Source organism: Chenopodium album, chromosome 23 (assembly GCF_948465745.1).
Source record: "Chenopodium album chromosome 23, dcCheAlbu1.1, whole genome shotgun sequence".
In the NCBI taxonomy this organism is placed as follows: domain Eukaryota; kingdom Viridiplantae; phylum Streptophyta; class Magnoliopsida; order Caryophyllales; family Amaranthaceae; genus Chenopodium; species Chenopodium album.
The window spans coordinates 19757239-19783734 of NC_137856.1; the positions used below are offsets into that span (position 1 = coordinate 19757239).

The window sequence follows — 26496 nt, forward strand, 5'->3', positions numbered from 1 at the left end:
AAATTTAGAAAAAGCGAGTTAAAATTTAGAACATGTGACTCAAATTAAAATTCTGAACATATGAGTAAAATTTAGAACATGCGAGTTAAAATTTAAAACATATGACTCAAACTAAAATTTTTGAACATATGAGTAATAATTTAGAATATTTGTACGAGTAATATATTTGTTTAGAACATCTGATTTAAGAATTAGAACAAGTGATTAAAAATTTATAAAATTTGCTTTATGGAATTTTAAACATATGAGTAAAATTTAGAACATCTGATTTAAGATTATGAACATGTGAATAAAAATTTAGAACAAACTGAGAATATCAGAGTGCGAGTAAAGAATTTAGAACATATGTGTAAAAAAATGGAACATACGCTTTAAAATTTGGAACATATAATTAAACTTAGAACACACATTTTAAAATTTAGAATATACTACCTTCGTTTTTATTTAGTTGACACGTTTTGACTTTAGCACTATTCACACACCTCCCTTTGACCGTGTTTTGTGCTTTATACGTAATGAAAAATATAGTTATGTGGGATCTTGTTAAATTTGTCACGTTATATACTTTCTAAATATTAACTTTTCATATTTTTTGCTGATTGATAATTAAAGATATTAATGATTGAATAAGTGCATTGGCAAATGTGACTAAAGAAACGTGTCAACTAAAAAGATACAGAGGAAGTATAAGTTAAAATTTTGGAACAAGTTATTTAAAATTAATGACATCAAACTTTACTAATTTATAGTTTAGAACATGTGAATACTAAATTAGAACATTTGATTTAAATTATAACACCTAAGGAAAAGTTTAGAACATCTGATTTAAAATTTAGTTTTATACGAGTAAAAATTTAGAACATAAAGAGTGTTCTCACATAAGAAAAATTCTCATGAGAGCCTACCCCAATACATATATTATTTTATTTCTTTTAAATAATGTCACACTTTAACTTTTGCACTATTCACAAATTAATGTTTAAGTAGAGTGCTACTTGCAATTTTGAGAAAATCTATACTAATATAACGTCGATGTGCCACGTAGTCCCTATTTTGTTGTGCCACGTCATCTTCTCACCATTTCATGACATCACATCATCATTCAAACAATGCCATATCACCAAAGCAACCAATATTACTCCATATAAAAAACATAAGGATATGGAGGTTCGAACCCTCAAACTCTTATAACACATGATTATTTAACCGTCTAAGTCAACATCAATTACGTTATTAATATGAAAAAAAAAAAAAATCATAAAGTGCAAGCCACAAGGATCAATTAAAAAAGAAAAAAAAGATATTTAAAGAATAAGTCAATTTTGGTTTGACAATAATGACAGTTGCAGCTTTGAAAAGTTTTTATGAAAGTTTATCAATTGCACGTCTACAACAGTAGCAACCCAGGGCAACGCACTAGTTGTAATTTATAACTGGTATGATGACACAGAGTTATGTGGGATTTGGCTTGAATCATCTCAATGAAAAATTTATTAATATCCATTTTTTTCCTTTTTCTTTTATTTATTTTATTATATATGTGTATATATATATGTGTATATATATATACATATATATATACATATACATATATATATATATATATATATATATATATATATATATATATATATATATATATATATATATATATATATATATATATATATGTATGTATATAATGTGAGAACCAACATGAATAACGAGACTCATCTCTCGACGGTTGATCACACTTCATCTAACGACTGATATCTAACCAGCCTCATTAAGGGAAAGTATTAATTGGGCACTTTGAATGAGTATCCAAACATCTCATCATTTTCTTATTTCACTGTTTCTCTCTTTTTCACCCTTTCTCTCTCTTCCTTCAAATTCTCTCTGTTGTGAACTGCGATTTCCCAATTCTCTTATATCAAATTCTTTGAATTTTTTCATCGATCTTCGTCACCTATTATTTTGAACAAGTTATTTTTTTTTATTTAATTAGTTATTGCATATTTAAGTTCTATTTTTTGGAATTTAAAATTAGGGTTTCCGATATGTTTACCTGTTTTTAGCATATCTAATTCATTGAATTTGTTTTTGGATCTTTGTTGTGGTTATTTTGGATCAAGTTAATTAGATTTCGATCTTCGTTTTTGAGTTTGATTTGATTCGAATTTTTGATTTATATTTTCTGATTTCGATTATGTTAATTCCGTTCAATTTCGATTGCGTTGTTTTCTGATTTTTTATTTCGATTGTGTTATATTTTTAATTTAAAATCGATTGCTTTATTTTTTTGATTTTAATTTAATTTGAATTTTTAATTTATGTTATTGAATTAATTTGATTTTGATTATCATTGTTGAGTTATTTACTTTTTTTTTTTATTTTTTTTATAGTTTTCTGCTTTATTGCATTTAGTTCTTATGAATCTTGTTCTGACCTCAAGCTTGATGATGCATATACTTGATTCAATTCTGCATATTTTGATTAACTTTTGGGTTTTATAGTTTAATTTTGAGAACCAAGCACAATTGCACTGTTATTTGCGGCAGGGTATGTGAGACTAAGCTAGTAGAGGACTACAAGGAGTATACAATGGAAGTACATAAGATGCTAGGTGCTTTTGCTAAGCGTCCTATTGTTACGCAATGGCTTCCACCCCTCCTTTGATTTCTTCTCCCATAAAGCTTGGCTGCATTTCTTATTAGTCTTGCACTTAAAACCACACTTCTACTACTTTTCAACTGAAAGGAATGGTGTCCTTTGAACAAGTGTATTATTCTGATAGAGGGTTCAGAATTATTAAAAAGCTAATTATTCAGTGAGGTCAAGTGATCGGAATGCCAGGGTGGAGGCCGCTTCCGATCAGTAATATTAATGCATAATTAATATTACAGCTTAATCTTGACTGAACCCTTCGGGTCACACCCAAGCAACTAATGAACCGAAGCGATGAATTAATTCGGAAGGAATTAATGAGTCGCCTGAATAATTAATATTTAGACATAAAAAATTTGAGCTTGGAGCGTAGAAACCGAGCGTCGGAAGTCGAGTCAAAAATAATAAAAGACGAGACGAGAAAAATACTAATAAACCAACAAAATTATCAAAATACCCCTAGCATCGGAATGCCCCGAGAAAACCGAGTGCTAGGGGCATATGGCCTAGCAAGGTGGCTAGCAGCTGGCCGAGGGTAGCAGCCCACACCAAGTGCGAGGCACCCTAGCAGGTAGCAGCTAGCAACCCTCACATTGGTGCGTGGCTTGCTAGCAGCAGCCTCGACCAAGCAGCTCGCACACTTAGAATGTGGCTTGCTGGGCCGAAGGGTATAGCAGCGGTTGGCAGCCCACCTTGGGTGCCTTAGTGCCCAAGTGTGAGTGTCACTTGGCGCAATTTGAGAGGAGGTCTTGAGGGTGTAGGTGGCGGTTTTTGGTGAGAGCTTGGGGAGCAAGTTTGGTCCTCCCCATCTCTCAAATGGTCCTCACCTAACCTCTCTTATGAGAATGCCACTTATTGATTTATTAGTAGCTTGATTATTAATTGTATTTCTGATTTAAAATAAAATGGAAAAATCAATTCTCCCACAATGATGGGAGAGCTTTTCTCACTCTTGCTTTTCCCTATAAATACCCTAGTTGGGGTATTGGGAAAAGCACTTGAGTAAGTGTTGAAAAAAGCATCACCATTGTGAAAACCTTTGAACACAATTAATTAATCGGGTTTAGGTCGGGCTTAGCTAACTCCTAAGCATTGGACCATTTTCGGTGCTCAGTTTGCGAGTGGACTTCGTTGGAGGTCCTCGTGTGAGTGGGACTTAGAGCTTTCGAAGTAAGAGCCCTTTTGGTGGGTGAAGCACGCGCCAAAGGTATTAGTCTCTTTCTTAATCTTGTTGTTTTAGTTAATTATGCTTTATGGTTATAATTATTGTGAGTGTGGTCTTGGCGAGGGTTTTCTTCCGCGGTGAGTCGGACTCATCAAAACACAACAGCGGTATCGGAGCCTCGCTCATTTATTTTTATAATCATGTTTTTCAAGGTGTTTTAATGCCTTAATTTTCTGGTTTTTTAAGTTGCTAATTAGATTAGTGGCTTGGTTTTATTTTTTAATCCTGTTTTTAATACGATTTTTGGCCCCGACCCAGTTTTTCGCCTAAAAATAGTGAATTTTTGGTGGAAAAGGCGTTCTGGAAATGTTTTTAGCCAAAATCGAACCAAGAATGTCTTTTTCGAGGGATTTTTCGTTTTGACGAAAAATTTTAAGTCTTTCTTACCTTGAATCTTTATGGCATATTTTGTGATTATGTAATTGGTTCTTTCCTTAATGTTTCTGCATATTTTAACTTCTTTAAGCATGGTTACTTGGTAGTAATTAGTGCTTGAAAGATTTGTTAGTTTTTACATAATTGCAAATTGATTGCATTTAGTGTGAAATCTTTTTTATACATATATATATATATTTTTTTATTTTTCTGAGGTTTCTAAGTACTAAAGATTCAATCTTTAATTATGTTAAGTGATTGAAACGTTGAGTTACTAAATTCAATGAATTTTTGTTGAACTTTGTTGATTTAGGGCCTGTTCTCATTGACTAAACTCAGCTGACATGAACTGAACTGAATTGAATTGAGCTGAACTAAACTGAGCTGAATTGAATTGAACTGAACTGAACTGAAATGAATATTTTATAAGAGAAGGAAATTAGGAGCTGAGCTGAGCTGAACTGAACTTAACTAAACTGAGCTGAACTAAACCGAACTAAACTGAATTTCAACGTATGAGAACAGGCCCTTTGTCATTTGTTAGTTGACTGAAATAATAAAGTTTCAATCTTGTGATGGAAATTTTATTAAATCTTCATGTGGGAAGATGATTTTTCAAGGATTCACAAGTGTAAAAGTTGAAATCTTTATTTGAACATTTGTGTTCATATTTCCAACTCCCTTTTATTGTATCAAAAAACTCATGATTAATTTAAATTAATAAAATTAATAGTGAGTATAGCCTTATTGCATCAACTTGAACCAATCTTATTAAAGAATAGTTCTTGGGAATAACTTAGGTTTAATGCACTTTGATGAATTTATGTGAGTTAAAGACTTGTTTAATTTTCATTTTGCTCATTAAATTAATTCATAAATTAATTTAGAATTAATTATTTAGTCACGTAAAAACTCGGGTTTAAATCCCAAGAGTATGGCACGCAAACAAAGACAACACCTTTCGGCTAGCCTATGCAGCCCGCATGTGGCTGCCAAGGTGTGCTACTTGGTGCGCGCCACACATCGAGCGTGGTTGGTGCGCCACAAGGCAACAACACAACAAGCACATCAGCCAAGCAGCAGCGTGCTGCGGTAGCATGGCTGTGCGCGCAAGCTGCTTCTAGGAGCGAGCTTGTTGCGTGCATTAGTTGGTGCGGCTGTGGGTGTGCGTGTGGGGTATGTTGCAAGCTTGCGACACAATGAGCACAGCAGCAAGCTTGTGCGGCGTCGTGGCTTGTGTCGCAAGCACGCCTCGTAGAAGAGTCGACGCGTATGCGGTATTCTAAGCTATGGTTGTGACGCTTGGCATGAGTCACGGCTGTGCGCACAACCCCTCACTTAGCACATGTACCCCGAATTTAAGGCTATGTTATTTTACATTTAGCGGTTTTAATTATTTTAATTACGGTCGTTTATTTTAATTAAAATTTTTGGAGGCTAGGTCTCAGTTTTTGAGCGGCATTGCTAAACTTTAATTTTGGCAAATATTTGGGTTTACCAGCTTAATTAATTGGATTAATTAAGATAGATGCGGAATTTAGTGGGAGCTTCAATTATTAATTGCGCTAAATTCCATAATTGGATAAACAACTTTGACTAGTTTTAATTAGGCGTGTTAATCGGATTAACCACCTAGATTAGTTACTAGTTCACGCTTATTTTATGCATTATTACTTGTTTATCGCTTTAAAATGCATGGACCATTCACAAATAGTGAATGGATGAATGGAATGTATATTCTCTAACAGGTTTTATGAAATGGCAACTAGTGGGGCCCGATAAGGATAGAAAATACGGATTACGTTCTATGATGTATTTTTGTAAGTAGCGTTGAGTATTTTTGTACCTTAATATCTAGCAAACATTTGGCACTCAGGACATTTTTTGACATATTGTATGCAATCATGTTCCATAGTGGACCAATAGTACCCTTGTCGTGAAATTATTTTTGCAAGCATTTTACCATTCATGTGAGGTCCACAAACACCTTTGTGAGTATTCTCCATAAGGGGTGTGGTTTCGGGTTGGTCTATACATAACAAACTTTAATTTGACCATCAGTTCCTTTTTTGCATAATTGACCAATTAATAAACCGTATTGAGCGGCAAGTGTTCGTAAGGCTCGTTGGTCTTTCGATGAAGTATTTTCGGGATATCTGCCATGAGTAATTCATTGGAGGATATGATCATACCAAGGATTGTTTCCTTCGATGTCATTTATTTCCTCTATTGCGTTGCAATATGATGGTTCTTCTCTTCTATCAATGCATAATGGCATCATATTCAAGTGATCTGGAATGTTGATCATTCAGGATAATTTTGCTAGCGCATCGGCAAATTGATTATCGTCCCTTGGGAGATATTTAAAGTTAATATGTTCAAAATGCTCGATGAGTTGCTCTAGGTGTGCTTGGTATAACATCATTGTGGAGTTATTTATTTTTCATTTTTTCAGTATATGATTTATAATTAAACTGGAATCTCCATATACCTCTAATTTTCGCACACCTATGCTAGCTACTGCTTCTAATTCAATAATGCACGCTTCACATTCTGCGGCATTATTAGTAACCTCAAAGTCTAGTTTGACAGAGATTGGAGTATGTGCTCCCTCTGGACTTATGAGTAACACTCGTACGCCACATCCTTTTTGGTTGGATGCACCGTCGAAGTACATTACCCATTTGTCATCTTGTGCCATGAGAATCTCTTCATCAGGAAGATGAGTAGTTTCTGCATGACTTGTTTAAATTGCATGTTGGGCCAGAAAGTCGGAAATTACTTTTCCTTTCATTGATTTTTCTGGAATATATTTTAACTCAAATTCGGCCAATATCACCAACTGGCAAAGGAAATAATCGTGTTGTTAGACGTCTATCCCTAGATCAAATAAAATTTATAACACTCAACTAACCTAATATGAGTATATGGCAAGAAGAGGGGCCGAACCACAGGGAACAGATAAACACTACCAAATGCTATCAACAACTAAGCTAGTTCGGAATAAGGGAAGGTAATCTAAAGGCCTAAACAAACTTAAACTAGAGATAAAGCATTAAGGGAAATGGTCTAGGAGTAGAAATCACTCAAGCATAAACAAAGGCATAGAAGTTGAATTAATTATGAACTAAACATGCTCGAATATCAAAGTAAGGTCCAATCTAGCCACCTTCCGAGGTTCACTGGCTTCTCCTAAGATAGCCTCTATGCTTCCACATTAGAACCATATATTAGGAAGTGCAATCAAAGAACAATCGATAGTAATGAACCCTAACTAAGTCAACTTCCGTTCCTTGTTAGCAAAGATTCACCTTTAATCAACCAACAATGTGCACTTGCAAGAAGATCAAAGAATATCAAGCATATAAAGACTTTAATCACAAATAAATCAAATTCCAAACCTTGGAACATGCTTAAGATCCAACTACACCACAACCATCCCCTTAATGGGGGTAATTACTCACTAATCATGCTAACAACAAGATTAATTAACAAATAATCAAGAATCACATGATTAACAAGCAATACCAACAACTAAAACAATAATCAAAAGAAAGCAATAAAAATAGAGGAGAGAGAGTTAGAGATTCTCATTGATTGAAGATGAAAGTCTGTAAAAAAAGATGATCAATCTTCTTCTTCAAAATCCAAGCTCAACAATGGTGAAACCCTCACTTTCTCTCTCTAAACTATCCTAATCCTAAGCTAAACCTAGAAAGAGAAGTTCTCCTAAAAACTAATTAGAGAATAGAATAATAGCTAAAATATTCTCCCCCTCTAATTACCCTAAATATGGGTATTTATACTAACTTCATAAAACTAAGTAAAATAAAAGAAAATGAGAAAATAAGGAGAAAAAACAAAGGAAAATAAAAGAGAAAAGAAATAAGAAGAAAATAAAAAAAATGAAATAAAATAAACCCACAATTCTCCCCAAACCGTCAGACCCCGATCTTCATCAATCATCAACATCATTAATGGACATCATCATCACAAATCGAAGATCAACGGAAATCACAAAGCTTCAATTGTTTGTACTCATTAATTATCACGTGAGAAGCTCGTGCTACGGTTCAAAATGAACCCAGAAGACCGCGCTCGCGGAACACTAGGCCGCGCCTGCGGTGGTCTGAGCCGTGCCATCTCCTAGACATCTCCTCTGCATCTACCGAAAATTAGATAAGGGGTGGATGGACAGTGCCGCGCCCGCGGCAGAAGAAGACGCGCCTGCGGCGGCCAAGGTAGCTGCAATTGCGAATTTGGGCCAATTGATTGCGGTGGCTGCTGCTCCGAGTTACGGTAGAGCGGAGGAGTTGGTTCGCTGTTGCGATGGTCAGGTGAACTGCGCGGGAGATTGAAGGGATGAGAGTAGGTGCTAATTGCGGTTGTGATATTATTGCGGGCTGCTCTGTTGTCGATTTGGGTGGCTGAAAGTGGTTGATTGTGGTGGTAATTGAAGGTGGGTCAGGGCTGCTAGATGTGGTTTGTGGGTGCTGGTGGTGGTGTGACGTGGGGAAAACTAGGTCGTTGGGCTAATTCTCCCTAAGCCAAACAAAATTCATAAACACTCAACAAACCTAAATACAAGTATAGAGGTAAGTCAAGGGTCGAACCCAAAGGAACGGTAATGTCTAAGTGCTTCCAATTATATGCCTAAACTAGGTCGAAGACAAGGGGTAAAAGATGACTCTAACAACTACTAAAACGAGGAAACCAAACAAATAAAGAGCTAGGGATTAGGATTCGCAAATAATAGCAATGAACATAGCAAATTGGAATGGAAAGTCGACTAAGTCAAGCAATGTGAGGGTAGATCAAACATGCAACCAAAAGAGCATATCAAGCTATTCTCCTAGAGGTCTAACTAGCGTCAACTACGATAAACTCTAGCTAGGAAACATCACAAGACACGTCAATCGTGTAAATTGCAAGCCACAAATCAATGGTCCGTATCAAAGTGGACTTACAATGCAATCTAGTGCAATAATCAAAGTTAGCTACTCTTTAATTAATCACACACATGCTCATGATCAATCAACCAAGTTTAATCACATCATCAACTCCATCAATTATCCCCAATTTACATCAATTCATTACAACATAAGCTTCACCAAATCCCTAACCAAACAACTACTCAAACATGATCATCAATTCAACCAACAACTAAAGAGATCAACAATCAACAATCAAAGAAGAACAAATCCACTAATAAAAGATCAAATATCAATATAAAACCAAACAATCATGAATATCCAATATCAATCATCAAATCATAAAATTCCAATCAAAATCAGCAATCAAAACAATGAATATTAAACAAAGCAATAAATGAGATAGAGTTTAGAAATGCTCTTTGATAATAGAGTAGATCTCCAATACAATTGTCACATTTGAATCTTCAATCTCTCAATCACCATTGAAATTCCTCACTTTCTCTCTCTAAAATCTACTCCTAAAATTAACCCTAAAAACTAGAGAGAGAAGCTCTCAACTAAGCTAGGAAAATGATCTTATTGTAATTCTACTTGTTTCTCTCTCTACCCAAAAATGGGTATTTATAAATACAAGAGTAAAAGAAAATAAAAGAGAAAAGAAAAATAGAATAAAAGAGAAAAGGAAATAAAAATAAAAGGAAAGGAAAAGAAAAGAAATAGAAATAAAAATAAGAAAAGAAAAGGAAGGGACAAAGAAATATAGAAAATAAAAGGGAAATTAAGAAATGAAAATTCCCTTCAAGCAGGGCTCGAAACTGATCTTCAAGGATGGGAATTAATCCCATGTTTCGCACCCAAATCAAACCCAGCTGTGCGCTTCATCATCAATCAATGCTTCAACTCGTACCCAGCTATGTGCGGCCGCATTCTTTGAATGTGCGCCCGCACTTGCTGAGGTACAAATGAAGTCGGAGCTGCGGTGGTTGCGGAGGCCAATTGGTGGCGGACTGGTGTTGCTGCAATTGTTGTTGTGAGGTGGTTTGCGGGGATTGTTGTTGTGAGGTGGTTTGCGGGAATTGTTGTTGTTTGTTGGAAGAGGTGGCGCAAATGGGGGAAATTGGTGGCTGAAATAGGGGGCTGCGGCTGGTGTTGTTGCGTGAGGTAGCTGGTGGGAATTGGTGGAAGGATTGGAGGTGCGAATGGTAGCTGTGATTGCAGGAAGTTAATTGCGGTTGTTGTTAGTGAATTGGGGGGAAATAAGGGGCAGCAGGGGAGGCTGCCAATGGTGGCTGGAGAACAGGGGAAGCGGTGGTTGTTGGTGGTTGGAGCAAGGGAGGTGGCAGCAGCTATGAAGAGATGTTGCGTGAGGCAGCTGTTGTTGAAGCAAGCTGTTGCTGCGTGAAGTGAGGAGCAGGGGAAGTCTGCTGCTGCTGCGTGAAGTGCGGGAACAGGGGAGATAAGGGAGGAGTTCCTGGTTGCCTTAATCACCATCACCATCATCACCATGATGGTGATGAAGAATGACTATGCAGTAGCTGTTTTGGGTGTTTTTGTCCCTCGGGAGAGTTACAGCTCGAAGACTGGTCCGGAGCGGCCTGTACCTGCAAGACAAACGGAGACACCTGTTGGTTGGTGGTCTGCCTCCGACGATCAAGTTAGTAACTTGAAAGGAGAGAAAAAGGTGCAGAAATTTAGGTGGGGATCTGCTAGGATTTCTAGCTCAGTTGTCTCTATCAAAGGGACAGCTTGTAATAAATGGAAAAACGTCTCCTCCAAAAGAGGGGAATCTCCCTATTTATAGGGTCCTTGGGATTTGTGCCCCTGATTAGGTGACAGAACCCTAATCAGTGATGGGCTGCGCCGCATTGCGGCTTTCTCGGGATTTGGGCCTGAAGGCCGACATTTTCCCCCCAAATATCTGGGATGACACGTGTCAAGCAAGGATTGGTCCATTTTGGACCATCCCCGGGCTGACACGTGTCGCCCTCTGATTGGGCCACATGGCGGGGTAAAATTACCCTAAACATTTGCCCCTCACAGATGTGACGTGGCACGCCACGTGGCATCTGTGACACGTGTCACTCTTTGAATGGTGGTAATTTTACCGCCAAAATTTTACTGTTCAACTTCTGGGTAAATTACGGGAATACCCCTTCATTTACCCTCTTTATATAGCCGTTTACCCTCATATTTTTGGTACGTTTCACAAAAATTTTTAGAGTAAACTTAGAGAGAATCTTGAAAGAGAGAGCAGAAGTCATCCGTCTGAGTCAGACGCAAGTTCAAGGAAACTCAGCCTCTTCAACACAGGCGGACCCGTCTACCTTCAGATCTCAAATCTAAAGGTACCGTCTCTGACTCTCTCAGCTCTTTTTTCATTTTACCGCTTGTATCTATTCCTTGCAATAAATGGATTCATCACCAACACACACGGCACAACCTAGGGTAGAATCCAGCCGTTCACCAGGGATGGCTGAGTCTAGGACTGGTAGTGCCGTCTCAGGGTGTTGGGACCACCCTCATGCTCGGATTCCGACCATTTTCGCGTCTGTGCAGGACACAATGGCTCGGACAATGCAGACGGCTAGGGACCCAAATTATAAAAGCGAAGGCTCAGGCGGCCAAACGCCTGAGGGAGAGACGTCTGGCTCTGAACACCATACGACTCCGGAGAGATCCCCTCCGCGTGACCCCCAACTCCTCCTGACTCATTTTTGGAAGAATGCGACCAAAGCGGGGAGGAGGTCGACGACCAAGGCGGGGAGGAGGTCGACGACCAAGGCGGTGAGGAGGCCGCCTCAGCTTCCGTTTCCCAATCTAGGGAGGAGACGGGAAGCGGACTTGACGTCTCTTCTTCTGAGAGCAGCGATGATCTTCCTCCGCTTGTGGATAGCGAGGAAGAAGAAAGGAAGAAATGGAAGGAGAAGGATGATCCCTTCAAAATCCACGTCTCCTTGAAGGACATAGACCTCATGGAAAAAGGTCTTGAAATTTTTTTGAAGATGCACCCAATGGGAGACGGGTGGAAAATAAGGGTGCCTCCCCCAGACGGCACCGTCTCCTGGGAAGACACTGAACGCAACGCAAACGGCTACTTTGGCTGTTATGAAGCGACGTTCAAGGCGGGTCTTCGCTTCCCCCTTCACCAGGCGGTGAAGGCAATTTTGAGAGGCTATGGCCTCGGAGTCTGGCAACTCACCCAGTTCTTGGGAAAATATTCTGGGGTACGTTGCCGCCTGTGAATTCCAAGGAATTTACCCCGGTTGGGAAGCCTTTGCTAAGATGCATTATCTTAGCCGCAACCCAGGCGGGTACAGAGCGTGGTATACTCTAACCACGTTCCCTCAATATATGATGACCTTGGATAAGGTCTCCAAGTTTGACGGCTGGAAGCATATGTTCTACCTGCTGACGGCTCCCACCAGGCGGGAGAACTTTGAGCTCCGCCAGTACAATAAGAAGCCCGACCTTCTGGGTCGGAAGTGTTGTCTTCCCCGGATCCCGGATGAGGACTTCGACAAAATAATTGAGGCTGATTTCTTCGGCCTCACAGACGCCACACTGTCAACCAGGGAGACAATAAAAGTCCCCAAGAACTGGATCCCTAAAAGCGCCTGGTTTAGGGATGAGTGCTTCCTAGCCGCCTGCGGGCTAGGGCACATGTTTGACAGACGTATGCGCCTGAATACCTTCCGTCTGTAGTACTTTTGTGTCGGAAATATTTTTTGATAATGTACTAATTGATTTCCCGTTTGTTTTTACAGAAGAAGCATTAAACATGTTGCCTGAAGAGAAGACCCCCAGACGGTCCTCTGCACAGATCCGCCGAGACTTGGCGGAGGCCCAGGCGCGGGAGCTGAAGGCCAAGGTAAACGCCTGACCATTTTGTGAGTTTACTTTCAAAGTTTTCTTTCTTTGTCTGCTAACATTAAGTTGTTATTTTTTCAGGGAGGCAAAGTGGACAAGACGTTTGAGAAGACTCTCAAACGGGCTAGGGAGGAGACCACCGTCTCTAACCCCAGCAAGTCCTCCAAGAAGGCCGCCTCCTCTGCAACTCCCGACGCCCCATCCGGGAGACAAATGCGGATAGCGGGGAGGAAGGAGAAAGTGACCGGCTCTCTTGGCCTTGACTTGGCCAACCCTCTTCCTGCAACCGGGGGGTTCTCAACGGCTGCCAGCGGCTCTCGCCTGGCCGGCTCTGCAGGTAAGAACCCTTTTGAATCCCCGCCTGAGCTAGGATGGCCGTTGCGAGTGAAATCACACTCCTTGCAGACGTCATCCTCAGACGGTCGGAACCAGATAGGCGCTGCTTTAGTATCTCAATCTGACACTGATTATGGTGCAGATTAATCTCCCCGTTGGCCAGACGTCCAAAAGCATGCCAAGGCCATGCTGGATGCTGTCAGCAAACGGGATAAGGATGCTATCCCGGGGATAGAGACGTTCAACCTTGAACGTATTCTGACCCTTCTGGTTGAGGTAGCATACTTGATCAATTTTTCAATAACTTTTTCCGTCTCTTTCCCCGCCTGCATTGTTAACCTTGTTTGTTTTTGCAGGCCTTGCTGCGGGTAGATGGGCTCAAGCGTCCTTACACCCGCAAACGGGAAGAGGTAAGACGGTCCAAGCAGGCCGCCACAAACGCCGATGATGTTGCTTTGTACTCCTGTATAGTTAACGATCTTAAAACTAAAGGAACCGAAATGACACAGGCGGCCAGGATTGCAGAGCTGGAGACAAGTCTGCAGGCGGCCAACAAAAAGGCTGAGACTGCCGAGGCGGCCCAAAAACAGGCGGAAGTGTACCTCCCTAAACTCAGGGAGGACCTCAAGAAAGCCCAAGAGAGCCTCCAAACGCTTCAAGGAGTCTCTTCAGAGAATGCTGATCTGAAGAGCAAAATTGCCAAGTTGGAGGAGGAGGCGGCCAAAGCTCAGGAGAACTTCCGAGCGACTCTCCAGGCGGAGCAAAACCGTCTGGTTGCTGAGATGGCCGCTGATAATGAGGCTATGATGAAGATTGCCTGGGACGCCTTGTATCCCAACAAGAACTATGGCGTCTGGGCTCTGGCTCACAAGTATGCTGACGAAGTTATATACTTGCGAGAGAAGGGTGAGCCAGAGCCTGAGTCCTTCCTTGCCTGGGCTGAAACCGAGCAACCTGAGCAACCTGAAGCCGAGGCTGAAGCTGAAGCTCCAGAGGTTGAGGTTCTTGAAGAAGAGGAGAGGAACCAGGAGGGTCCGCCTGTAGGGCAAAAGTTTCAGCGGCTGTGTGCCAAGTCTTCTTTTTTTTTTTTTTTTTTTTTCTGCGGCAGTATGCCATTTGTTATGCTTTTCCGGCCTGCGTGCCGAGTACATTTGTATCTTTACTGGCTGAGGAGCCGTGTTTATCAAACAATTTCTCTTTCCCGGACGGGGTTCGGATAACAATTAATCCATCACAGCCGTTTGGCTGGGTGGAAATTTAATGAATGCACCGACTGAGTCGGTTTTTATTACTTTGCGCTTGTGTTTGCCTTTTCAATTTTTTGCATTTTCAATTTTTGCCTAACTTATTGAAAGCATCCGGCGAATTTAGCCTACCTTATCAAAAGTACGCGGCTATCCTTGCCCCTGGACGGCTGTGTGGTTGGTTTCAAATGGAGTTGGTTGATTGACTTGGGAACGTCTGATGCTGCAAAGAGCATGATACGTTTGTAAGTCAATCAATCAGAGTAGTGATTGCCCCAAACCAAGTGCACAGCCGTACATTTACAGGCGTTTCAGCTTCTACCTAGACGGTGTTGTCCGTCTAGGTGAAGTTCATATAGCCATTGCACAACTCTTTTGCCCCAAACGAGGATGTGTACAATTTAGAAGCGAAAAAAAAACGCTAAGTAAGAAATGCAGTCGGTCGCCGACTGATGTCCTTAGACATCCGGGTTCCAAATCTTGATCATTCCTTAAGCTGTTCAGGCAGACGGCTATGAATGGCTGATTCAGCCGTCCAATTGTGGCCGCCTGCATTGGTACGTAGAGTAAGCAAGTTGGCTTCTCTCTGCGACGATTGCACCCGGAGGGGTGTCGCTGGACGCCTTAGTCCATGTAGGGACAGGCGAATTTATGGGGAAATCAGCCGTCTGGCCATTGGCCTCTGGTCTTGTTTGAGACCGGCTGTGTAGCTACTAAGCGTTTTTGTGCTTAGCTTAATTATCTGGCCATTGGCCTCTCGTCAATCAGACATTAATTTAGTTTCCAAGTATCAAACTCAGAAAAACAAACATGTGACCCGTCTGGTATTCAGACGGGGTATAAGACAATCAAAAGTGAAAACAAAAAGCATCTTCTCATTAATGTACTTCTTGTTTACAAAAATTATTACAAAATCTCAGAAGTAGTATTTTTTCAAATTATCTACGTTCCAATTTCTAGGCAGGCGCCTGCCGTCTGGGGTTTCAGGCGGTAGGTGCCGTCTCTTACTTCTTCATAAATCCGGTAGGGGCCTTCCCAATTAGGAGTTAGCTTTCCAAGCTCATTGGCCCTACCGGTTGCCTCCATTTTCCGTAACACAAGGTCGTCCACTTTCAAAGGGCGCCTGTGTACTCTCTTGTTGTAGGCTCTTGTCATTCTCAGACGGTAAATCTCATGACGCAAGGCAGCATTGCCCCTGCGTTCTAGAAGTGAGTCCAATGCCAGGCGCATTGCCTCCCAGTTTGCCTCTTCATCATATAGCATGACTCTGAGAGTCGGCTCATAGTGCTCGATGGGCAAGACGACTTCAGCACCGTAAACCATGAAAATGGGGTTTCACCGGTTGCCCCCTTTTCTGTTGTCCGGATGGCCCATAGGAGATGGATTAATTCCTCAGCCCATAAGCCACCGGCTCTTTCAATTTTCTTCTTTATACCGTCTGAGATCAGTTTGTTGAAGGCTTCAACTTGGCCGTTTGCTTGGGGACGGCCGACTGATGCAAAATAACTTGAGATCCCCTGATCTCCCAACCAAGTTTTAAGCTGAGGCGTCTCAAACTGAGGACCATTATCAAACACCATAGACATAGGAACCCCATACCGGGTGATAATATTCTTCCAGATGAAGGAGATGACGTCTGATGTCTTGATGTTCTTTACCGCCTCAGCCTCTACCCACTTGGTAAAGTAATCCACAGCCACCAAGATATAACGCTTTCCGCCTGGAGCAGGCGTGTAAGGACCCAAAATGTCCATGCCCCATTTTGCAAACGGGATTGGGCTGTGGATGGCCGTCAGATCAGTAGCCGGACGGTGAATAAGTTTGCCAAATTTCTGGCACTTGTCACATTTTCTCACCAATTCCTTGGCGTCTGCCTCTAGAGTGGGCCAAAAATAATGTCGTCTGGCTCTGACGGCTAGAGATCTGCCGCCTACATGAGAGGCGCAGAATCCTGAGTGCAAGTCTTCGAGAACTTCCTTACCCTTTTCTGGGGTTACACACTTCAAAAGAGGCTTAAGAAACCCCGCCTTGAAGAGATCTCCATTTCTCAACTCGAAGCTTGCGGCTCGCTTTTTCAGAACGGCTGCCTCCTGTGGCGAATCAGGAAGTGTCCCGTCTGAGAGATATGCCCGGATGCCATCCATCCAGGTAGAGATTCGGTCTAGGACTCCAATGGGATCTTCATAGATGCTTCTTTTTTCAAGTACTTCCCAAAAGACTGACCGAGGCGTATCATGGCAGGCGGAGGATACAAGCTTTGACAGGGCATCCGCCTGGTTGTTATCAGACCTGGGTACTTGATTCAAATGGAACTCCTCAAGTGACCCAACCTCCTCTTTGACCGCCTGAAGATATTTGATCATAGCCGGGTGAGTTGCTTCAAATGTTCCCTCATATTGGCTAACGACCAACTGTGAATCAGAGTAGGCGTCAATTTTTGTTGCCCCTGCCGCCTTACACATGCGGATTCCGGCTAGCAGGGCTTCATATTCCGCCTCATTGTTTGAGGCCTGAAACTTGAACCATAGTGCATACTCATATCTGTCCCCCTCGGGAGACTCATAAATTACGCCTGCACCACAACCGTTCTTTGTAGAACTTCCGTCTACATACACTTTCCAAACCTGATCGAGATTATCTGGAGCCACCGGACGGGTCATTTCCACAATGAAGTCGGCAAACGCCTGACCTTTCACTGCCTTTCTTGGTTCGTAAGTGATTTCAAGACTTTGCATTTCAATAGCCCATTTTAACATTCTGCCGGATGACTCCATGGTAGACATCGACCGCTTGAGTGGCTGGTCGGTGTAAATCACCACCGGATGAGCCAGAAAGTAAGGCTTCAACTTTTTGAATGCCATATACAAAGCAAGATAAAATTTTTCAACCACGGGGTACCGGAGTTCAGCATTTTTAAGGACATGGCTAATGAAGTAAACCGGGAGCTGAACGCCGTCTCGCTCAGCAAGGAGAACGACACTGAGAGCATGATCTGAGACGGCTAAATACATATACAACGTCTCCCTAGGTAGAGGGCTGACCAGCCTAGGCAGAGAGTGCAAGTGCTCTTTTAGCTTCTGGAATGCCGTTTCAGCATCGTCTCCCCATTCAAACCTGGTCTTCTTCCTGATTGCTTGGAAGAAGTAAAGGCATTTGTCACCTGACCGGCTGAGGAACCTTCCCAAGGCGGCCAGGCAACCGGTTAGCCTCTGAACTTCCTTGACAGAACGGGGTGACTTCATGTCAATTACCGCCTGTATCTTTTCGGGGTTAGCCTCTATTCCCCTTTGATCAATCAGGAATCCGAGAAACTTCCCAGACTCAACACCAAAGACGCATTTCTTGGGGTTTAACATGACCTTATGCCGCCTGAGGGTGGTGAATGTTTCTCGGAGATCAGCAAGGTGATCCGTCTGTTTCTTGGATTTGACTATCATGTCATCTATGTACGCCTCCACATTCCTCCCAATTTGATTAATGAAGACCGTATTAATCATCCGTTGGAAAGTGGCAGGCGCATTCTTCAAGCCAAACGGCATCACAGTATAACAGAATAACCCCAAATCAGTGACGAAGGCCGTCTTCTCTTGATCTTTTTTCCAGAGGGGTATCTGATGGAAGCCGGAGTAGGCATCCATAAAGCTCATCAAGGCTGTAGAATCGACCAGACTGTCGATCTTTGGAAGCGGGTAACTGTCCTTTGGACACGCCTTGTTGAGGTCTGTGTAGTCAACACACATGCGCCAGGTCCCATTCGATTTCTTGACAAGGACCACATTGGCCACCCAGTTGGGGAAATTACAGGGCCGAATGAACCTGGCGTCTAGCAGCTTTTTGACTTCGGCAGCTGCCGCCTGACTCCTTTCCTCGCCATGGTTTCTTTTCTTTTGCCGGATGGGCTTCTTTTTGGGGTCCACGACGAGTTTGTGGACAACGAGATCCGGGCTGACGCCTGGCATCTCTTCCACTTCAAAGGCAAAGATGTCTTTGAATTCTTTCAGCAGAAGGTGCAAGCTTGCACCCAGAGTAGCATAACCAACCGTCCCAACCTTCACAGTACGCTCTGGACGGCTGTCGTCCAGAACGAGATCAACATTTTCTCCAGCCGGTTGGGGACGGAGCTCATCTGACCGTTCCCCGGTCAGTGATTGCTATTTTTTCTCTTTCTTCACCTCCACCAGCAGAGGTGCTTTTCTTTTCTTACCAACGGCTGGTGGGGCAGGGTTGGCATCCTTGACATCGTCAAGGTCTATTGGTTCCTTCTCTTGGCCGTCTGAGGCCACAGTATCTTTCACGGCTGAGAGACAGCACTCCCTAGCCGTCTTCTGATCCCCGTTCAGGGAACCAACAGAGCCGTCATCCCGCTCATACTTGATGAGCATGAGTGACGGGATTATCACCGCCTTGGCTTCGTTGAGGGTTGGCCTACCAATGATGATATTGTAGGCGGTCAACTCCTCCACGACCAAGAACCTGACGACAATATGTCGTCCCTGGCCTTTTTCTCCCAGCCGGATAGGCAAGTCAATTCTGCCGGCTGGGTAGACCATCCCACCCCCAAAACCAACCAAGGGGTGGGTGACCGGATGCATGCTGCTGACATTGTATTTCAGCTTCTGCAGGCACCGGAGGTTGATAATATCCGACGAGCTGCCGGTGTCAATAAGGATTCGTCCAACCAGCTGGTTGGCAACCTTACATTCAATGACGACCGGGTCGTCATGCGGACGGCGGATGCTGCCCCTGTCCTTCTCAGTTATGAGGACGTCTGGGAAGGTGGAGGAGGCAGACGCCTGCTCATCATCATCCTTGTCCATCTTTGGAAGATGGCTTTTGGTGCCCCGGATGGTAGGGCCACCACATGAAAATCCGCCTGCTATGGTGTAGACCGGATCCTTGTCGGTTTCCGAACTACTAGTAGGCTGGGGGGCAGCCTTGGAGGACTGACCCTTGTTCTTCTTCTTTGCCCCAGCCGGGGACTTAGAAATGTAGGACTTTAGAAGCCCTTTGTCAGCCAGACGGTCCAACGTCCGCTGTAGACTGAAGCAGTCGTTGGTGTCATGGCCAACCTCCTCATGGAACTGGCAAAATTTATTTTTGTTCCACGACTGGACGAAACTCTTCATCGGATTCGACTTCTCAATAGACAGCCGGTCCTTTACCTCCATGAGGATAGAGTTGCAATCTTTGTTAAACTCGTACTTGGGGACGTACGGTTTAAACTCTTTCTTTTTCTTCTAGGACGGCTGGTCAGAGTCACTAACCGCCCAGACTTCTTTTCTCTTTTTGCTCTCTTCTTTTTTGTTACCCGGCTGAGCTGACCGGCTTTCTTTTTGTTTGTCAGACTTCTTGGAGTCTGACTGGCTACCAGGCGAGCAGAGGTCGGTGGCCAATCGGTCTATTAAGTTTCCAAAGGGGAGAGTTGAGGATGTTCCTCTCAAGATAGGAGAGTTCATCATTCCCGTTGATTTCATTGTGCTTGAGATTGCGGAAGATGACCATATTCCTATCATCTTAGGAAGACCTTTCTTAGCCACCTCAGGAGCCTTGATAGATGTTAAGAGAGGTCGTATTACCTTGAGAATCGGTAAGAATGAGGAAAGTTTTGATTTGAAACCAACACATGAGTCTTTGTCTCTTGTAAAAGGAATTATGTGTGTTAATTCCCCTCGCCCTATTGATGATGTATGCATTATTGATTCTTCACATAACGATTTTCTTGAGAATTATGATGATGTGCTTTTGAGTTGTGATTGCAAGAAGGTTAGTGAAGATAAAGTGATGATTCCCAAGCTTATGGACGAGGAGGAAGTTGATATTCCTCATTGGTTTGAACTCTATCCTCAAGATGAAGGTGATGTTTCTATGAGTTTAGATGGTGAAGAACCATGTACAAAGAGAAACAAAGCAAAGAAAAGAGCACGAGCTTCTAAGAAAAAAAGAAAGAGAAAGAAGTTGAGGAAAGAAAAGCTTGCATTTGAAAGGTCTTTGTATGAAGGCTCATCAAGCAACAACGAGAAGTTGCTAGAAGTTGAAGAGAAATTTGCTCTTTCTACCACCTTGAAGAAGGTGGTGTTCTTTGACCCTCCATGATTTGGAGGAAGGGTCGAGCTTAGGACCTTAAGCAAGCGCTTCCCGGGAGGCAACCCGGAGATTCTAACTTTTCTTTTTGATTTTTGAGTTTTCTTGTTTTTGTTTCTTTTATTACCTTTTCTTTTCTTTCACTTTTCTACTTGTTTGGATTTTTAGGATGAATTTTGCGGGATTGGATTTCTTCAAGAATGCATGGCAAATGAAAGGTGTTCATGGCACATATCATATTTTGTTCGATTCTAATCGAAATTTGAGGTAAAAGGGGTAAGAATTTTAGAGAGGTAAGATAGGAAATTCATGTTTTGAAAGTTGGAGTAAATTGATACTTAGTGAATTTTCAACTTTGAGATCTTTAAAAATGATTTTAGCTACTGCCTATGGTGTTCCTCATCACCATCATGATTCATGTGCGCACCCAAATAGGCAGTAAGTATCAAAAATAAGAGAAAAAGAAAGACCGGAGAAGCACAGCAAGGTGCGGGCGCACAACAGGTGTGTGCGGGCGCACAGGCTACAGGGGCGGCCGCACGCCCCCTGTAGCCTTGCCATTTTATTTCTTCTTCCTTCTTATTCTTTCCATTTCCTCATTCTTCATTTCCTACCTCACGCTCTCCCTCTCAAACCCTCCTCACTTGTGCACACTCCTCACTCACCATTCACCATCAAAATCCCTTGAATCCAAATCTTGTAGTTTAGTTTAGTTCTTTAGTTTGTTTAGTTACTTTCTTGCTTTCTTAGTTTCCTTTCTTTTATTCTTTTTATTCTTTGATTAGTTTAGCTTTTATTTCCTTTAGTTGTATATACCTTTTGCTTGGGTTAGTTTCCGTTTATTTGTTGTTTTTTTTTCTTTGTTTTAAAGTTACTAACCATTTTCTTTGTTTATAGTTTCTTTTGTATTTCTTTTTCTCACTTGGTTTCTTGAAGAAGCTTTTGGATATGGAATGCAACGAGGTGGTTTCTACTTACTTCGTTTATTTTTGCTAAGCTTGGAGCCCGGTGAGATCTTTCTTATTTTTCTCTTTATTTTTCTTGGTTGCATAGAATAGGATTAGTTTAGGGGAAGTTGAATGGTTCAAGGATGAATGCATGTTAACACGTAATGTGTTTGGGATCGATGACGATGATGTCGACCGATCACTTGTTTGTCGATTGGGATTCTTATGTGTTTAACTTGCTTTCTAGTCCATTTCATATTATTTCTCCTATTTTCCTTTTCTATGTCTCCATTTCTTTTCTTTTATTTTTTCTTATACTTTCCTTTTCTTTTTTTTCTTTTATTTTTCTTTTTATTTGTGGTTTGATTTTGAGGCCTTATTTTTCATTTTTTCTTTTGAATTGAACTTTGTACATTGGACTTGTCTTTTGCATGATTTTCTTCCTAGGTTGTAAAGGTATGCACGGTTTGAGACTATGTTTGGTTGACTCTAGGATAGGTGTATGCTAGGATAGTTGGTTTGAACTAGGAGGATCATGAAGCCGCCGGATTCTACTTGGTTGTGGCATGTTGGTAGTTGCTCCCTATAGTCAATTTGACACCATTAGTGAGTTTTTGCCACATCCTTGTGAGGTTACTTGTTTTTCTTGCCTTCAACATTCTTTGTATGAGCGGCGTGGATCCTTGACTATGCAAACCTAATCTAATAAAGCTTGATGCATGATTCTTAAACCCGAGACCGAACTATCTAGGAAGGACAAAGCCACATTTTTCGGGGTGGTATTTTTCATTTTTGTTATATTTTGTTATTTTCTTTATTTTTGGGTTTACATTTGCCTTCTTGCAACCATTTGAGCCTTATCCCTTCTTTTCAAGCCACATCTTTAGTTATTTGACCTTTTGTTTCATTTTCTTTCTTTTTTTGGTTTTTGTGAAGCAAAATGATCATTTGAAATGGAGTTTGTGGTGGATGAGTTGGAGTTTTGGTTTTTATGAATGCAAGTTTGTGATATCATTTTCTTTGTGAATAATGGCAAATATTTGAGGAAAAGCCGTCCTACTTCAAAAAAGGCATGGACAAATAAGTTGCTTATAGAAAAAGCCGTCCGAATTAAGTAAAAGGCAAGGACATTGCAAATTCTTAAAAAAAAAACAAAAAAATTGAAAAAGTGAAAAATTCAAATATATTTTGATGTATTCTTTTCTCCTTCTAAGCATTGAGGACAATGCTTCATTTTAGCTTGGGGGAGAAGCGTGTACGCTTTTTGTATATATTTCTTTGTGAGTATAGCTTCAAGTAAGCTTGGGGGTGTTGTTTTTGTTTGGTGATAACTTAGTTTTGGTGTAAAGAAATGCGCAATCTTTGCTTCACTATTAGGAAAACCACCAAATTTTAAATTTTTAGCCTACCTTCACCCTTATTGCCTTACGTTACAGCCTTGGGGAAAGACCTTTCGACCTAGATAGTTGAGTCACTATTCGGGGGAGAGCATCATGGGTCATTGCCTAAGGAAAGGGGATGCATAGTCGAGATTGTCGAGTAGCCTTAAAATAATTCTTTTTCCGGTTCCTTCGAGGAATCATTGGGATACTCACTAAGGGGAGATTTGAGACTAGTGGGGAGAACGCGGTAAGATTGTTTGGGATGAACGTGGATTGTGATGTCTAGTTCCTATGCCTAGCATACCCTATGTTTCAATCAATCTTAGATATCTTGAAAAGTGCATACCTTAATTACTTGAGAAAGATTTTCATTCATTTGCATTATAGTCTTTATGTGAGTTCATTTCGCAAAGGTTTGTTTTCATTTTCTTTTCTTTTATTTTCATGGTTTGCCTCATTGATGTTTGGTGGAGAGTTATGGGTCAAACTCTTAGGATACCCTTACGAGACCTCACTCGTCCTCATAGGCGACTTTGGGGTTTAAAGGGCTTGTTGTAGCTAAAAGCAACCGTGATTCCTACGACAGTGAGTCTTAGTGTATATTCTTATCTTGAGTCTTTCTTTTTCTTTTTCAAATAAATTTTTCATCCTTGATCTTTCTTGCTTTGTTTTGCTCGAGGACGAGCAAAAGTTTAGCTTGGGGGAATTTAATGAGTGACATTTATGGCACTCATTTGGTCTTTTTTTTTGATGAATTTTATTTCATTTTATTACTCTCTTCTTTAGTTTTCCTTAGTTTTATCCCTATTTTCTTCATTTTATGCTTTTTGTAGTTAGTTTCTCTATTTTATGCATTTTCTAGTTTACTTGCTACTTTTTCCCTTTTACTTGCTTTTTATCCTTTGTTTGTAGGTTGTGATTGATTGTCCAAGGATTCCCGAGCTTCCTCTCCATGGTCTTTCATTGTTTTTCATGCCTAATGCTTGTGCAAAGAGTTTCAAGTCAAAGGGGGATCCAAGGAGCATGCTTCAAGGCCTTGTATATGCTCTTTTCATGGCTTATATCCTTCAAGAATTCCAAGAAAGTTGCTGCCTACCTTGTCCTCCATCACCATCATCTAGGATGTGTGCACCACATGAGCTAGGACGAAGAGAAGAAAGGGGGGGCTGCCAGTTATGTGAGGGCGCACATGGGGAGTGTGCGGCCGCACCTGAGGTGTGTGCGGGCGCACCTTTCTGGGTGTGTCCCGTGCGCACTTCTCTCTCTCCTCCGAGCGCCCGCACCGGCGTGGGTCTATTTTTGGACGTCAATCCTAACTTCTCCTTTGTATATATAGTTATTTCCTTCCATTTTTAGAGGGAGAATTTGATCTTCATTAGTTAAAATTAGATTAGATTAGATCTTAGAGAGAGAAAAACACTAGTTCTTAGCTTTTTAGAGAGAGAAAATGTGGGTTTGATGATTGATGATTGAAGATTGCTACATTTGATTTGATTTCTATCAAGTTTGTAAGGATTCTTTACTCTTTAATGCAATTTAATGTTTGATTTCATTAGTATTGTTGTTTGATTTGGATGATTAATAGTTTGATTGATTTTGATTGAATTTGTTGGTTTCAATTGATGAATTTGGTTATGATGATTAGCTTAACTTTGATTTTGATGTTTTTAATGGATTGTGAGTAGTTTAATTGCTAGGGTAGTGGTGAAGCATGTATTGATGATGAATTGAGATTAATTTGGGGGTAATTGATTGAGTTGATAATGTGATTAAATTGGTTGTTTGATTTTGTGCATGTGTGTGCTTGATTAGGCTTGATCACCCTTGTTATTCACACTAGATTGCATTGTGAGTTCACATTGATACGGACCATTGATTTGTGGCTTGCATTTACTCGATTGAGATATCTTGTGATGTTTCCTAGCTAGTGTTTGATGTAGTTGACGCTAATTAGACCTCTAGGAGAATAGCTTAATGTACTCTCTTTGTTGCAATTTCGGTTTTCCCTCATATTGCTTGACTTGATTGGTTAATTCCCCAAGTTGATTGAACTTCATTGTTGATGCATGTGGATCCATTCCCCTAGTGCCTTAGCATTCAATTAGTACTAGCCTTTTGCATTGCCTAGGTTAGCTCTAGTTTCTACCATAAACCCCTACTAGACTTCGGAATAGCTTAACTTAGGCATCGTGCATTCGACCTCCATTCCTTTGGGTTCGACCTTGACTTACCACTACACTTTATAGGGGTTAGTTGAGTTACAAATTTTGTTTGATTGGGTGGGGTGGTAGCCCAACGACCTACCGTTCTCCTTCCCATCAAAATGGCGCCGTTGCCGGGGAATAGTGCTTTGAGTGCATGTTGTTGTTGAGTCTATTCCACTTTATTTGCAAAATACAAAAAGATTTTACACTTTAGGCTACACTTGTAGCCGTGCTACTAATATTTTCTTTGAGTTTTGTATGCATAGATCCCAAGTCATGGGAGAAAGCCCAAGAATTGCGTTGAAGGAACTAGGAGTGCCCGGTGCATATAGGTTTGAGAGAGGCATTGCTCCACCTACAACACCGGAAATTGACTTTGAAATTCGGCCGGCAATGATCACCTTAATTGAGAGGAGACAATATAGTGGGGCTAAGAATGAGAGCCCATTGAACCATCTTAAGGAGTTTGAAAAATATTGCAACACTATCAGTGTCAATGGAGTTTCTCAAGAGTTTATCCGCCTTAAGTTGTTCCCTTTCTCTCTCATAGGAAGATCTTTGGAATGGCTAGACAAAGAAGTGAAGCCCAATTACTTGAAGACATGGGATGATGTCACAAAAGCTTTCTTGTCTCGTTTCTGCCCACCAAAGAAGACGGCGGAGGCTAGAGCCTTAATCCAAAGTTTCAATCAATTGCCTAGAGAGAATCTCTATGAAGCATGGGAGAGGTACAAGGACTATCAAAGGGAATGTCCTCACCACGGAATTCCAACATATCAAGTGATCCAAATCTTCTATAGTGGTTTGAGCTTTCAAGGTAGATCGAGCCGAGATACCGGAGCCGGAGGGCCAATCATGAACAAGACGGAAGAAGAGGTTGTGGATGTTATAGATGATGTGGTAAGGAATTACATGGATTGGCATGATGTAGAGAGGGAATCGGCAAGCACAAGTTGCTCAATCGATCAATCTTATGTCATCAACAAATTATCCACAATGGTCTCGGAGTTAGGAAAGGAGGTGAATTCTCTCAAGAACAAGCTCGAGAGTCCTTCACAAGCTTCTAGTCTTCCCTCCCAATTTAAGGGGAGAGGTACATCTTCCTACTCTAACCCTCTTTTTGCTTCTTGTTGCATGATTAGAGAATGCTTGGTTTGTGATATGTGTGGAAAGAATGATCATGATGGTCCTAATTGCCCCAATGTTCCTTGTGATAGATATGATGGATATGAGAATGAGCATGTGAATTGTGATG

The 26496-nt window shown here is 41.3% G+C and overlaps 1 non-coding gene across 1 annotated transcript; it reads right to left on the bottom strand.

Annotated features, from left to right (window-relative positions):
• Positions 1-25902: 25902 nt before the first annotated feature.
• On the bottom strand, positions 25903-26008 carry LOC145609849 (small nucleolar RNA R71). The gene has a single exon (XR_014106128.1). It is a non-coding gene; the product is annotated as a small nucleolar RNA R71 (small nucleolar RNA).
• Positions 26009-26496: the final 488 nt, after the last annotated feature.